Raw genomic sequence first — 11,424 nt, forward strand, 5'->3', positions numbered from 1 at the left:
GGGACTATTTGCCACTCTTTGATGGCATCATTTCCTTCTAGCAGAACAGGGAGGAATGATATGGTGGGTAGTCCCAAGCCTACATCCTTATAGTTCATAATGCAAAAGCAAGCGAGGCTTTTTCCCACTCCCACCTCCATCCTCAGCACAAGCAGAGAAGTCCAGGAAAGGAAGGATCAACCCAGCCTGTGTCATGTGCCCATCTCTGTAGTTGGAGAAATGGGGACCTTGATTAATAACTCCAGCAAGATCACATGAAACTTCCATTCTGCTATGCTAAATCTACGCTTATTGCCATATACTATGGTGCCTTCTTAAATCATATGCTCACCACACTTTGCCTTGTAAGTAAGGTGTTAATGAAAATCATTTTTAGACAATTCAATAAATAACAATAAAAGTAACAATAGCAACTAATTTTTAGTGCTTACTATGTGTCACACATTGTTCTAAATATACTAACATGTAAATTCTTACAACAGTCTTATATATTGGCATTATTATTATTATTATTTCCATTTTACAAATGAAAATGTAGGAAAGAGCAATTAAGTTGCTTGCTCAGAGATCACTCATCAAAACAGTGGTAGAGCTGAGAATCTCTGGACTCTTCACCTGTGCTGCCAGAGGGTAGGAGGAGAAATCACCCAATATTGTTGGGTATGCAAAAACATATTTTCAAGTATACTCAGTGGAGATTTTGGAATCAACCCAAAAGATCAATTCAGTTTGAACCTTCATAAGATGTTGAAGACTAAGAAACATTTGTTGAAGGTTGGAGTGAATTTTTAAAAAAATTCATCAGTATTCTAAATCACCCAAAGAATATATTGGATACAGTGTATTTCAGTACCCTAGGAAAAAGTCCACAAAAAAGCACATTCTTGGGCATTAATCAAGAGCTTACTTGTATAATATTATAAACAACTTTGTCTACTGAAGCATTGGAGACTGTAGACTGAGAGTAAGCATTGGGGCAACATTTGGTTAAGTCAGAAGCTTTTGTTCATATGGAAATCAGGAAACATTTCTTAAGGTCCAGAAACACCTCTGACATCTCTTTATCCCCTCAGGTGTGTGCAGTTTGTCCTGTGTTCCTTTGTCCTTCACAGTTACCACCACGCTGTCTATGACTCTCCTCCCAAGACTGTCTGACAAACTCTCTCCTCGTCCTTCTCTAACCCTCCTTAATGACCTCAGAAAAAAAAAAACCCAGAGGCCCTTCTTCTTTTTAAGCAATCACTGCTAATTGCTGTGGGGAACCAAATTTGTAGTCAAAAGAAATTGACAAAATGGGGAAGCAACAAATATTCACAAAATTTCAACAAGTTCTACAAGTTATTCCTCGTATTTTACCAAAATGCGACATTTACCAAAATGGGCCAAACCAGTTTTATCATAGTCCTACCTCGAACTTGCTTTTTGCCTAATTGTTATTTATTGAGCACTTACATGCTGGGCACTGTCCGAGTCATTTCACACATATCAGCTCCTCATGACATCTCTGTGAGACAGGTACAGTTCGCATGCTATTTCGTATGAGGAAACTGGCATAGAAGGGCTGGCTGCTTGCCCAAGGTGACAATGAATAATGGAGTCATGACTCAAACTGCCAGCTCTAAAGTCTGTTCTCCCAACCATTGCACTCTATGGCTTCTCTGATGTAGCCCCAGTCAGGCCAGACAGTTTGAAAAGTGGAAGTGTGTACCAGTTTGGGGGTGCTGAGTGGAAGTACGGCTTAAGGGCTGACTGCCCTGGCAGGCTCTCCTTGGCAGAATGCTTGGCAAGATCACCATTGCCTGGTGACTGCTCCTCAGCTTTTGAGATTCAGAAGTAAGATTTTATCAATTACCCCTCCTCCCCCCAGAGATGATGAATGTCTTAAAGGCAAGTCACACTAAACAAACTCACAGGACACTGATGTAACAGCCAAATGTCATGAGGCATATTCCTTTCCAGTGTCTAGAAACTCTTACACTCTATCTGGGACTCACTCTTTCTGCTATCAGGGAACCTAGAAAACCATGGAGTTTATTAGTGAGAGTGAAATTGTAGCAAGGGAAGTAGAAAATTTGAGAGGCAATACAGGGTGAGCACCCCCAATCCACAAATCTAAGACATGAAGGGCTCCATAATCTGAAACTTTTTGAGTGCCAACATGATGCCACAAGTGGAAAATTCCACACCTGACCTCATGTAATGGGTTGTATTCAAAACACAGATATGTAACACAGTTTATTCAGGGTCCTCAAAGGAAAAAAGACCCTCCCACTTCTGTGTGAATTTACTTATGTGTAAATAAGCATAAGAAAATTATTGCTGTTGACAGCATATAAATTCAGAGTCTGGAATGATGGTGATGTCATACAGCCACAGATTGTACACGTGGGTAACTGAGATAGTGACACCTTTGTTTTCTGATAGTCCAGTGTACACAAACTTTGTTTTATGCATCTTAAAAATATTGTATAAAATTACCTTGGGGCTGTGTGTATAAGGTATGTATGAAACATAAATAAATTTTGTGTTTAGACTTGGATCTCATTCCCAAAATATCTCATTATGTATATGCAAATATTCTAAACTGCAAGAAAATCTGAAACCTGAAACACTTCTGCTCCCAAGCAGTTTGGATAAGGGAGACTCAACCTGTATTTCCTGTAGGCTTTGGGCATGACTAATTAAATATTCCTTCTCCTATCCCAGAGGACACAACCTGATGGCCCTTGTTCTCAGACTTAATTCTTTATCAACATTTCAGGGCTGGATGGACATGTCCAGCATTTGTCTCAGTAGCTCTCTGGATATTAGAAAAGAAAACTCTTACCCACATTGATGAAGCTCTGTAGGTGGCTTCAGTCTGTGAGACACAAAATAGGTATAAAGAACAGTCCTTGCCCTCAAGGAGGTTGCAGCCTCATTATGTAGGTAACTAAGAACAACAAACATCAAAGTTTGTAATACAAACTCTAGGTTCCCAGAAGCCAAAAGGATCAGAAAAGATAAAGATTACTTAGAGCTGGTATAGGTCATTGATTAGAAACCTTAAGAATGGGTTAAATTTATATTGGTAGGGGGGAAAGATAGGACGTCCCAGTGGTATAAAGATCATGCCAAGGGGTGTACTTCCAAGGAGAACAACACAATTGAAGAGAGAGTCATTGCAGGATAGATGCAGTGAGGCCTCTTAACAGCAGACCTTCAGAGGCAGGGAGGGAATGTAGATAAGACAAGTTTGGTACACAGAGGGACAGTGTGTTAGGGAGGACATCCAGGGGGCCACTATGGTAATCCGTTTCTGACATGCTGAGGGACTTAACTGGAGAGAGGCAGAGGGGAATGGATAGGAAGAGCTAATACTTGGAAACAAATATTATTAGGTCTGCATTATTTATTAGGAGGAGTGAAATAGAAGGATGGATTCAAAATATCTCTTGGGTTTCTCCTGTGCCCACTGGTGTTTATGTTTACCCAATTTTCTCTTCTTCCTTCTCTTTCTTTAAACTGTCTTCTCCCACCCACATGTAAAAGTATGAGGAGTAAAATCAGGTCGAATATTTCTGATAAACTCTTTTGGGCCAGTTAATGAATGTTTATCTCAATGGGGAAAGAATCTCAAGAATCAAGAGTCTTCATTACTGTTTTTAGGCTGCCTTCTTTGAATATTGAGCATATATTTTTTTTCTTTTCAATTCTTTCTTTTTGATATTTAGGTGTCCCGAAGCAAAAGGCTTCCTTATTCTACAATAGAATTATTGGATACTACCTTTTTTTTTTCAGTTACATGTACACTTGAAACTATCTTGAGTTTCATTATATTCCTCTAAATATTGACTCTTCTGCAAACACTAACAAAGATAAATTGAAGTTAATACTCTACACTTCATTCAGAAAGATTCCAACATTCTTTATAATATATACTGGTGTTATTATTTTATGTAGACACACTGCACTTCCTTAGTGCCTTTCATCTGAGGATCATAAAGTACACAGCAAACATTAATTAACTCTTACAGCAACCATGTGAACTATAATTTTTACGTGTCTATAGTAGATGAATCACCTGAAGGACCAGCATAACACAGCCTTAGTGGAGAAGACGAGGCTTGGCACAACTTGATGTATCAACAACCCGGTCAAATAGTTTAGATCAGGAAAGTAGGCATCATTTTTTATTTAACTAAAACCACCAATGGAGTTTCAGTAAGAAAATAATGACTTACCTAGGTTTCCACAAGCAACATTTGGACTTTTGCAACAAACCCCACCATAAAATGAAGGAGGTGTTGGAGTCTATTAATAGCTACGCCATCAATCTTACAGTCACTCCCAAGACAAGTAGTTCAGCAGCAAAACAGACCTAGTTATTAACTGAAGCTTTGATTTAGAATCAATGCAGAGAAAGTGTGCTACAGGCTGACTCATCAACACTTTGCTTCTTATCTATATTTCCCTGGAGTTTCCCTCATTCGGGTGTGTAGCAGGCCAAGGCCTATTTAGCTGAAGAGAGATTAAATCTTCATTATTGTTTTTCAGGCTGCTCTCTTTAATGAAAACAAAAACAGAAATAAAATTTACAAAGGAAAATGTTTACAAGAAAATGGCCTTTTCTACGTTGAGTCACTAAACAATCAAGAATATATACCAAACATGCTTTGCTCAGGGAAACTGATTTAACAGCCTTTTTCTTTATTGCAAACTCATATTTATTCTAGCTTTTTAGTATAGAAATTTTCAAATATATACAAAGCAGATAGAATGCCATAATGAAGATCCCAGGTGTCCATCACTTACCTCTAACAATTAGTTTCTTTACTCACATATCACCATGCAGTGAACACTTTGCAGAAATTCCCAGTCCCTTGGTTTGGAAATAACACCATTAACCTCAAAGAGACTCATGGAATCCTGAAAGCCAAATTTTAATTCATTTTAATTGAGTTTGTAAAATAAGAATACATACAAATGTCATAAGGTAAACTTATGGGAAGATGAGAAAAATATGTCACAAAACCAAACAAAATGTCTAAAACCTAAGTAATAATATTACCTGCCATTTATTAAGTCATATGCCAGACACTTTACTAGGCATTTACCCTACATTCTAACCTCTTATTTACTTTTTTCAACCATCCTACTATATAGTAAGTATTAGTGTCCTTATTTTAAAGATGAGGAAACTGAGGCTTGGAGAAGTTTAGGTAACTGGCTCACATTCACAAAGCTAATAAACAACAGAATTGGCAACTAATAGGAACCTAACATTACCTGATTCCAAAGTCCATGCTTTGTTTTACAAACTATGGTCAAAGGACCCACTAGAGCTGAATCTAAAAAGAATGTGTTAATAATGTTAGCAGGAAAAAGAAAGTGATAAACACCCAATTTAGGGTGGGGGAAAGGAACACATAAAAATTGTTAAAGCTTTAGCACCAAAACTAAGGCAAGTAAATTAATCAAGTATATCTTGTATTTGCTCCATTTTAAAAAAACCTAGATTTCTTAACATGACCAAATGAATAAATAGATCATTTGCTCAGCAAAATACAATAATTTAAAATAGCCATAATTATGTAGTAAAGCATAATTTAACTTTGCCTACTCTCATAAATCAGAAGTTGTGCAAAATAAATCACCACTAATGCATTTCCTAAATCCATTATAAGCACTTGCTATCACAGTGCAGTGTATTATAATTCAAATATTATAGGCTCAGTCATCCTTATGTTTTCTAACAAATTGATTGCCAAGGTGCCAAAAAAGCAAGTGGGATTTTGTTTGACATATTTTTCTTAGTAAAGGACCCATAATCATTTTGTCTTCAGCTTCTATTGCTCAGTACTTTCTTTTTAAAAAGTGGAGAAAATTTGTTTCATCTTAAACTTTTATCTATTTTCCTTCATTAAAAAAAATCAAAGTACACATAATTTTAAAAAGTAAAATAGCACTGAATAAGTTGTAAAGACAAACAGTAGTTTCTTGCCCCACCGCTCTAAATTATCGGTTGTCTCAGAAATAATCACTTTTTTTTTTGACCATTTTACCTGTTTCTTTATGCATTTAGGTCCACATTCTCGGTGATATCTTTATAAAGCTGCTTCTTGATTTCTCACTTTTAGATAGGCATCATCTATTGCCTTCCTGGCATAGTAGAAAGGGTTTATTTATTCAACAAATATTGGTTGAGCACCTACCATATGCCAGATCCTGTTCTATGGGCTGGGGGTGCCAGAGGCAATAAAACAGACAAATCCTTGACTTTGTAGAACTTGCAATCTGGTGGATTAAACCCTTTTACAATCCCTCTACCCACTCCCCCTTAGTTCTAGTATATATAATTTTTAGTTAATCACTTGGGTTTATGTCTATGTAAATATTGTTCACTGCAGTGCTCCAAACAGTGCTATAATTATATTTCTTCTTTCTGCAACTCTTGAACTATTTTTAAAAACAGTTTTAAGTTGTATCTTAGCCTATTTGTGCCACTGTAACAACATTTTTCAGACTGGGTGATTAACAATATAAATTTATCTCTCACAGTTTTGGAGGCTGGGAAGTCCAAGATCAAGTCACCAGCATTCAGCATCTGGTGAGGGCCTTCTAGCTGGGTTCTCACAGGGTGGAAAGAAAGCAGAAGAGCAAAAAGGGCCAAACTCTGTGAAGCCTCTTTTATAAAGGCTTTAACACATTCCTGAGGGAGGCGCTCTTATGACCTAATCCCCTCCTAAATCCCCCCTTCTTAACACTGTTGCATTGGAAATTAAGTTTCTACATGAATTTTAAGGGGGACACATTCAGACCATAGCAAGTTGCTACAACTGTTTAATTATCGTCATAACCCACTTTTCACTAGTTTCTCCCCAAATGCTCATTATATAACAGAAAAGTAATTCGTTTTCTCATTTCCCAGAGACTCAATATGTGGAAACTGCTTTTATTTCAGTCTATATTGATTGCTCTCTGGGCCTGCTTCTTCAGTGCTGCATTGCACTCTTTCCTGGATTTGATGGGTCTTTGCCTTGCTCTGTAACTCTTTTTTTTTTGTTTTTTTTTTATTTTATTTTATTTTTTGAGGAGAGCGTGAACACAGTCCCCCACTAGCACAAATTATGCAATGGAGCTTCCACATTTGGGGAAATCTCAGGGGTCAGCACATCTGGAGTGCAATGGATAAGCCTTGTCCTGGGAAAACCACCTTTGTGATCATGGTGTCTTCCCAGCCAGGTAAGCATATATAACTCTTTTTTGTTGGAGTATATTCTTAATAAAATCCAGAGAAAGCTGGATGGAAAATAAATTTTCTGAGTCTTTGAAAACATGACAATGTCTTTAATTTATCTTCAGGTTTGAAAGGCATTTTCCCCTCAGAATTCTGAAAGCATTGCTTCATTATCTTCTAGCACCCAGTATTGATAACAGAATTGTGATGCATTCCCTTTCATGCTCTTTTGAATATGATTCATTTTTCTTCTCTGGAAGTTTTTGGAATCTTCTTTATCTAAAATTTCACAATGACACAACTTTGTGTGAATTTTTGTTTATTTGTTTTTTCAGTCATTGTTCAGGGTATACGGGATATTTCAATTTATAGACTATTGACATTTAGGTCTGAGCAATTTTCTGGTATGATTTCAATATTGTTTTACTCCTCTCTATTTACTCAGTTTACTTTTCAGAAACTTACAACTTGGATGTTGGCTTTTCTGGATTGATCCTCTATGTCTCTTTTGTTTCCTATTTTTTACCCCTCTCTGCTTTCTGGGGAATTTCATTAACTTTCTCTTTGAATTCTTTTAATTATACTGTTATTTTGGCTATTGCATTTTTAATTTCTATGATATCTTTTGTGTTCTCTGGGTTTTTTTTATGGCATTCTGTTTTAATTTAAAAATGGTTATGTACCTGCACCAGCTCTGAAAAAAATAAAATAAAAAAATAAAAATAAAAATGGTTATCATATAATTTCTTACTTCTCTGAAAGATTCAGAGTTTTAAAAGGAGTTTCTTCTTCCTGTGTTTATCTTGGGGTCCCTCTGTTCTGTTTACTTCATTTATGATGACTGGGTGGGAGCTCCAGTGCCGGAAAGGTGCAGTGGCCACTGGCCTCCTCCGGAGGTGGCTCTGGTCCAGGATGGGGCCTTGCTGCAGCAGCTTGGCTCACAGGGGTGAGTGCAGCATGAGAGCACACCTTGTGCTCCTAATCTTGGTAATGCAGCTGCCACGAAGTCCTGGCAGCTCTCCGAATGGGGCTCAGGGATTGGGAGAACTGTGGGATTCTCCTGTAGTATGGATGGTAGATGTTTGAGGTGGCAGTGGAGGTTGGTGGTGATCCTCTGCTTACCTTTACGCTCCTGTCTCCAGGCTGACTCAATCTGTGTGGGGGAGATGAGACTGTAGGGGCCAGGTGCCTCCGTGCTGCCCTTCTGGACTTGCAGTCACTGCAGGTGCATCCTCACTCGCCTGCTGCGCTCTACACTTGCTCTTTGACAGTCCAGGCAAATCTCAGCTGTTTATTCATTGCCCTGGTCCTTTCTTGGAGGTGGGGGGGGGTTGAGCTCCAGGTATCAGACCTTTCACTGATGTCAGTCTTGAGCAAGTTTAAGTTCTTTTTTAATTTTAGTGGGGTTTTAGGTAGAAGAGGTGATAATTTCATGTGGTCAATCTGCTATCTTCATCCAGCATCTGCTAGAGAAATGGAAAACCTTTCAAATATACAATCTTTAGATTACTCTTGATGATTTTTACTAACAGGCATAGTAAGATTTCTAGAAATAGTCTTTAAATTTCACTTTTTATAATTAACTTTCTGTCTGAGCCTATTAACTCAGTTGAGCAGAGCATGGCAAAATAATGCCGAGGTCATGAGTTTGATCTCCATGGAGATCAATTAGCCTTAATTAATTTCATGGACTTTATCTTTTCCTCTAACTCACAGAGGAAGTCAAGAATGTTATTTTGGGTAGCTATAAAATAGGCAAGAAATAATTCAGCTTTCACTTTACTGCTACTGTTAGGACCCTCTGTCTTAATGGGGTTCTGAAGCATGCCACTGCAGGAACTTAAAAGGAACAAAAAACAAGACTGGCAAATTAGAGGAAAATAGCACAGACATATCACTATAAATCAATTCCCTTCTGCTGGAAGAGGTGGTATGGTGGTGGGGGGATCAATCCATTTGTCTGTCTTCCCCAGAAGCAGACTTCTGGTTAGAGATTTGTGCAAGAAAGGTTTACTGGCGAGTTACTCTGTTATAGGGACAACACCTCTAAGAGAGTAAGGGCAGGGTAAGGGCAGAGGGAGAAGTTGACCTGTGACACCATCACATCAGCGGCCTCAGATTACCCCACAGAATGTCTGGAACTGGGAGTGTCTTCAGAGTTGTCCCACCTTGAGGCAAGAGGCCAGAACTTTTTACCCTCACGTTGACCAGTTGCTGGATCAGAACTATCCCCAGGAAAGGACATGACCTTCTGGGGACAGGACTTCAGCGAAGTGCCTCTTTTCAGCAGGTGGCATTTTTCAGACTTTTGCAACTGTGTGCCAGCAATCCATACACCCAGAAGTTAGGGTAGCAGACCACTACATAAAGTATTAATAGTACCACACGAAGTATCTTCTTGAGGGTTCATGAGCTGAAATATTGGTTCTTTCTTTTATGTCTCCTAGACACCTATGGGGAGGAGAAAACACACAATTCAATGCAGAAGTGCAACTATAATCGGAATGAAAAGGAACGAAAGGCCTGTTTAGTCCATAAACTAAATAATTAGCCTCCAAGAAACAAAATGAATGGGATAAACTTTCTAGGAATTAGACTATTTTATTCCATGTTATCTTTGCATGTGGGCATATTTTCTTTGGTAAGCAATTCTCTTAGGTTTTAAATATGAAGCCAAAATAGTTATGTCTAGGTTTACAGTAATAAATTGGGGAAAGCTTAAAGACTGTAATTTCTAGGAGAAACAATACACTCACATGTATTTCAATGTCAGTTAACAGAGCAAAGAAAATGAATAGTCAAAAATTCTCACTACTCTATTTAGGGAGGAAGAATAAAATAGTGACTTAGCTATACTAACATATAAAGAACAAACTTTTAATTTTTTATTTTTTGAGACAAGGTCTTGCTCTGTTGCCTTGGCTAAAGTGCTGTGGCATCACCATAGCTCACTGTGACCTAAAACTCCTGGGCTCAAGTGATCCTTCTGCCTCAACCTCCTGGGTAGCTGGGACTACAGGCACAGGCACACACCATGCTTGGCTAAGAGAACAAACTTTTATTAGTACATAATTACAATATTTATAGAATTAATATGTGGTACTATCTATACTTCATTTTCTTTTTTTTTTTTTTTTTTTGAGACAGAGTCTCGCTTTCTTGCCCAGGCTAGAGTGAGTGCCGTGGCGTCAGCCTAGCTCACAGCAACCTCAAACTCCTGGGCTCAAGCGATCCTCCTGCCTCAGCCTCCCGAGTAGCTGGGACTACAGGCACGAGCCACCATGCCCGGCTGATTTTTATATTATATATATTAGTTGGCCAATTAATTTCTTTCTATTTTTATGGTAGAGACGGGGTCTCGCTCAGGCTGGTTTTGAACTCCTGACCTTGAGCAATCCTCCCGCCTCGGCCTCCCAGAGTGCTAGGATTACAGGCGTGAGCCACCGCACCCGGCCCTCTATACTTCATTTTCTAAAATTGTCAACAAATTATTGTCAACAAAAGTATTCGCAATGCTTTAAAAAAATTGAGAAAAATAGAGTATGATCTGAAATGTTTCCATCTCCAGCCTATTCTACCTCTCTTATTCTCCCCTCCTCTAACTTAGGGTTTATGTATGTTATCACTAATAATTACATTTTATTTCTTGGAAAAGGTAGAGATATTTAGTAAAATATTTTGATACCTTTTGTTATTGCTAAAAGTTTTGAGTTCAATATTTTCTAAGGAAAGACATTTCAAAGTCATTCAAGACAAAAGCTAAGGGAAATAATGATTTGAAACTTTAATTCTGTTTTCTTGGGCTTCAAGTTTGTGGTAAGCAGAAGGTAAAGGAAGAGAGAGGAGCTTTATAGCCTAAAAATCTGTTTTCCATTGTTGTTGGGAAACCGAAAAACATTAGTCAAATAATCAAAATTTTAAAAGAGGGAGGAGTAAGTTTTTGTTAGGTAGTGAGTTAATTGGGTTCAACGTGACAAGATACATTGTGAAGCCAACTAGCCACTGAGTCATGTGTTGGGAACAACTGAGCTTCACTTCCAACAAGGCAGCTGAATCCAGCATCATGTGGTAATTGAGAACAAAGGCAGTTGGTTTTTCTGTGTTATAATAAGGTTGGGGAGATGGTTTTAGCATCATCATCTCAGAGAATCATCAGTACACTTTTTTGAAAGTTAGGTTCATTTGGCTGCATTCTGTTCCATATG

General features: G+C 38.1%; 1 non-coding gene across 1 annotated transcript; it reads right to left on the minus strand.

The window, feature by feature from the left end:
• Positions 1 to 7,069: 7,069 nt before the first annotated feature.
• LOC142869623 (U1 spliceosomal RNA) lies at positions 7,070 to 7,232 on the minus strand. The gene has a single exon (XR_012918218.1). It is a non-coding gene; the product is annotated as a U1 spliceosomal RNA (small nuclear RNA).
• Positions 7,233 to 11,424: the final 4,192 nt, after the last annotated feature.

This window comes from Microcebus murinus, chromosome 2, assembly GCF_040939455.1.
Source record: "Microcebus murinus isolate Inina chromosome 2, M.murinus_Inina_mat1.0, whole genome shotgun sequence".
NCBI classification, from domain to species: Eukaryota; Metazoa; Chordata; class Mammalia; order Primates; family Cheirogaleidae; genus Microcebus; species Microcebus murinus.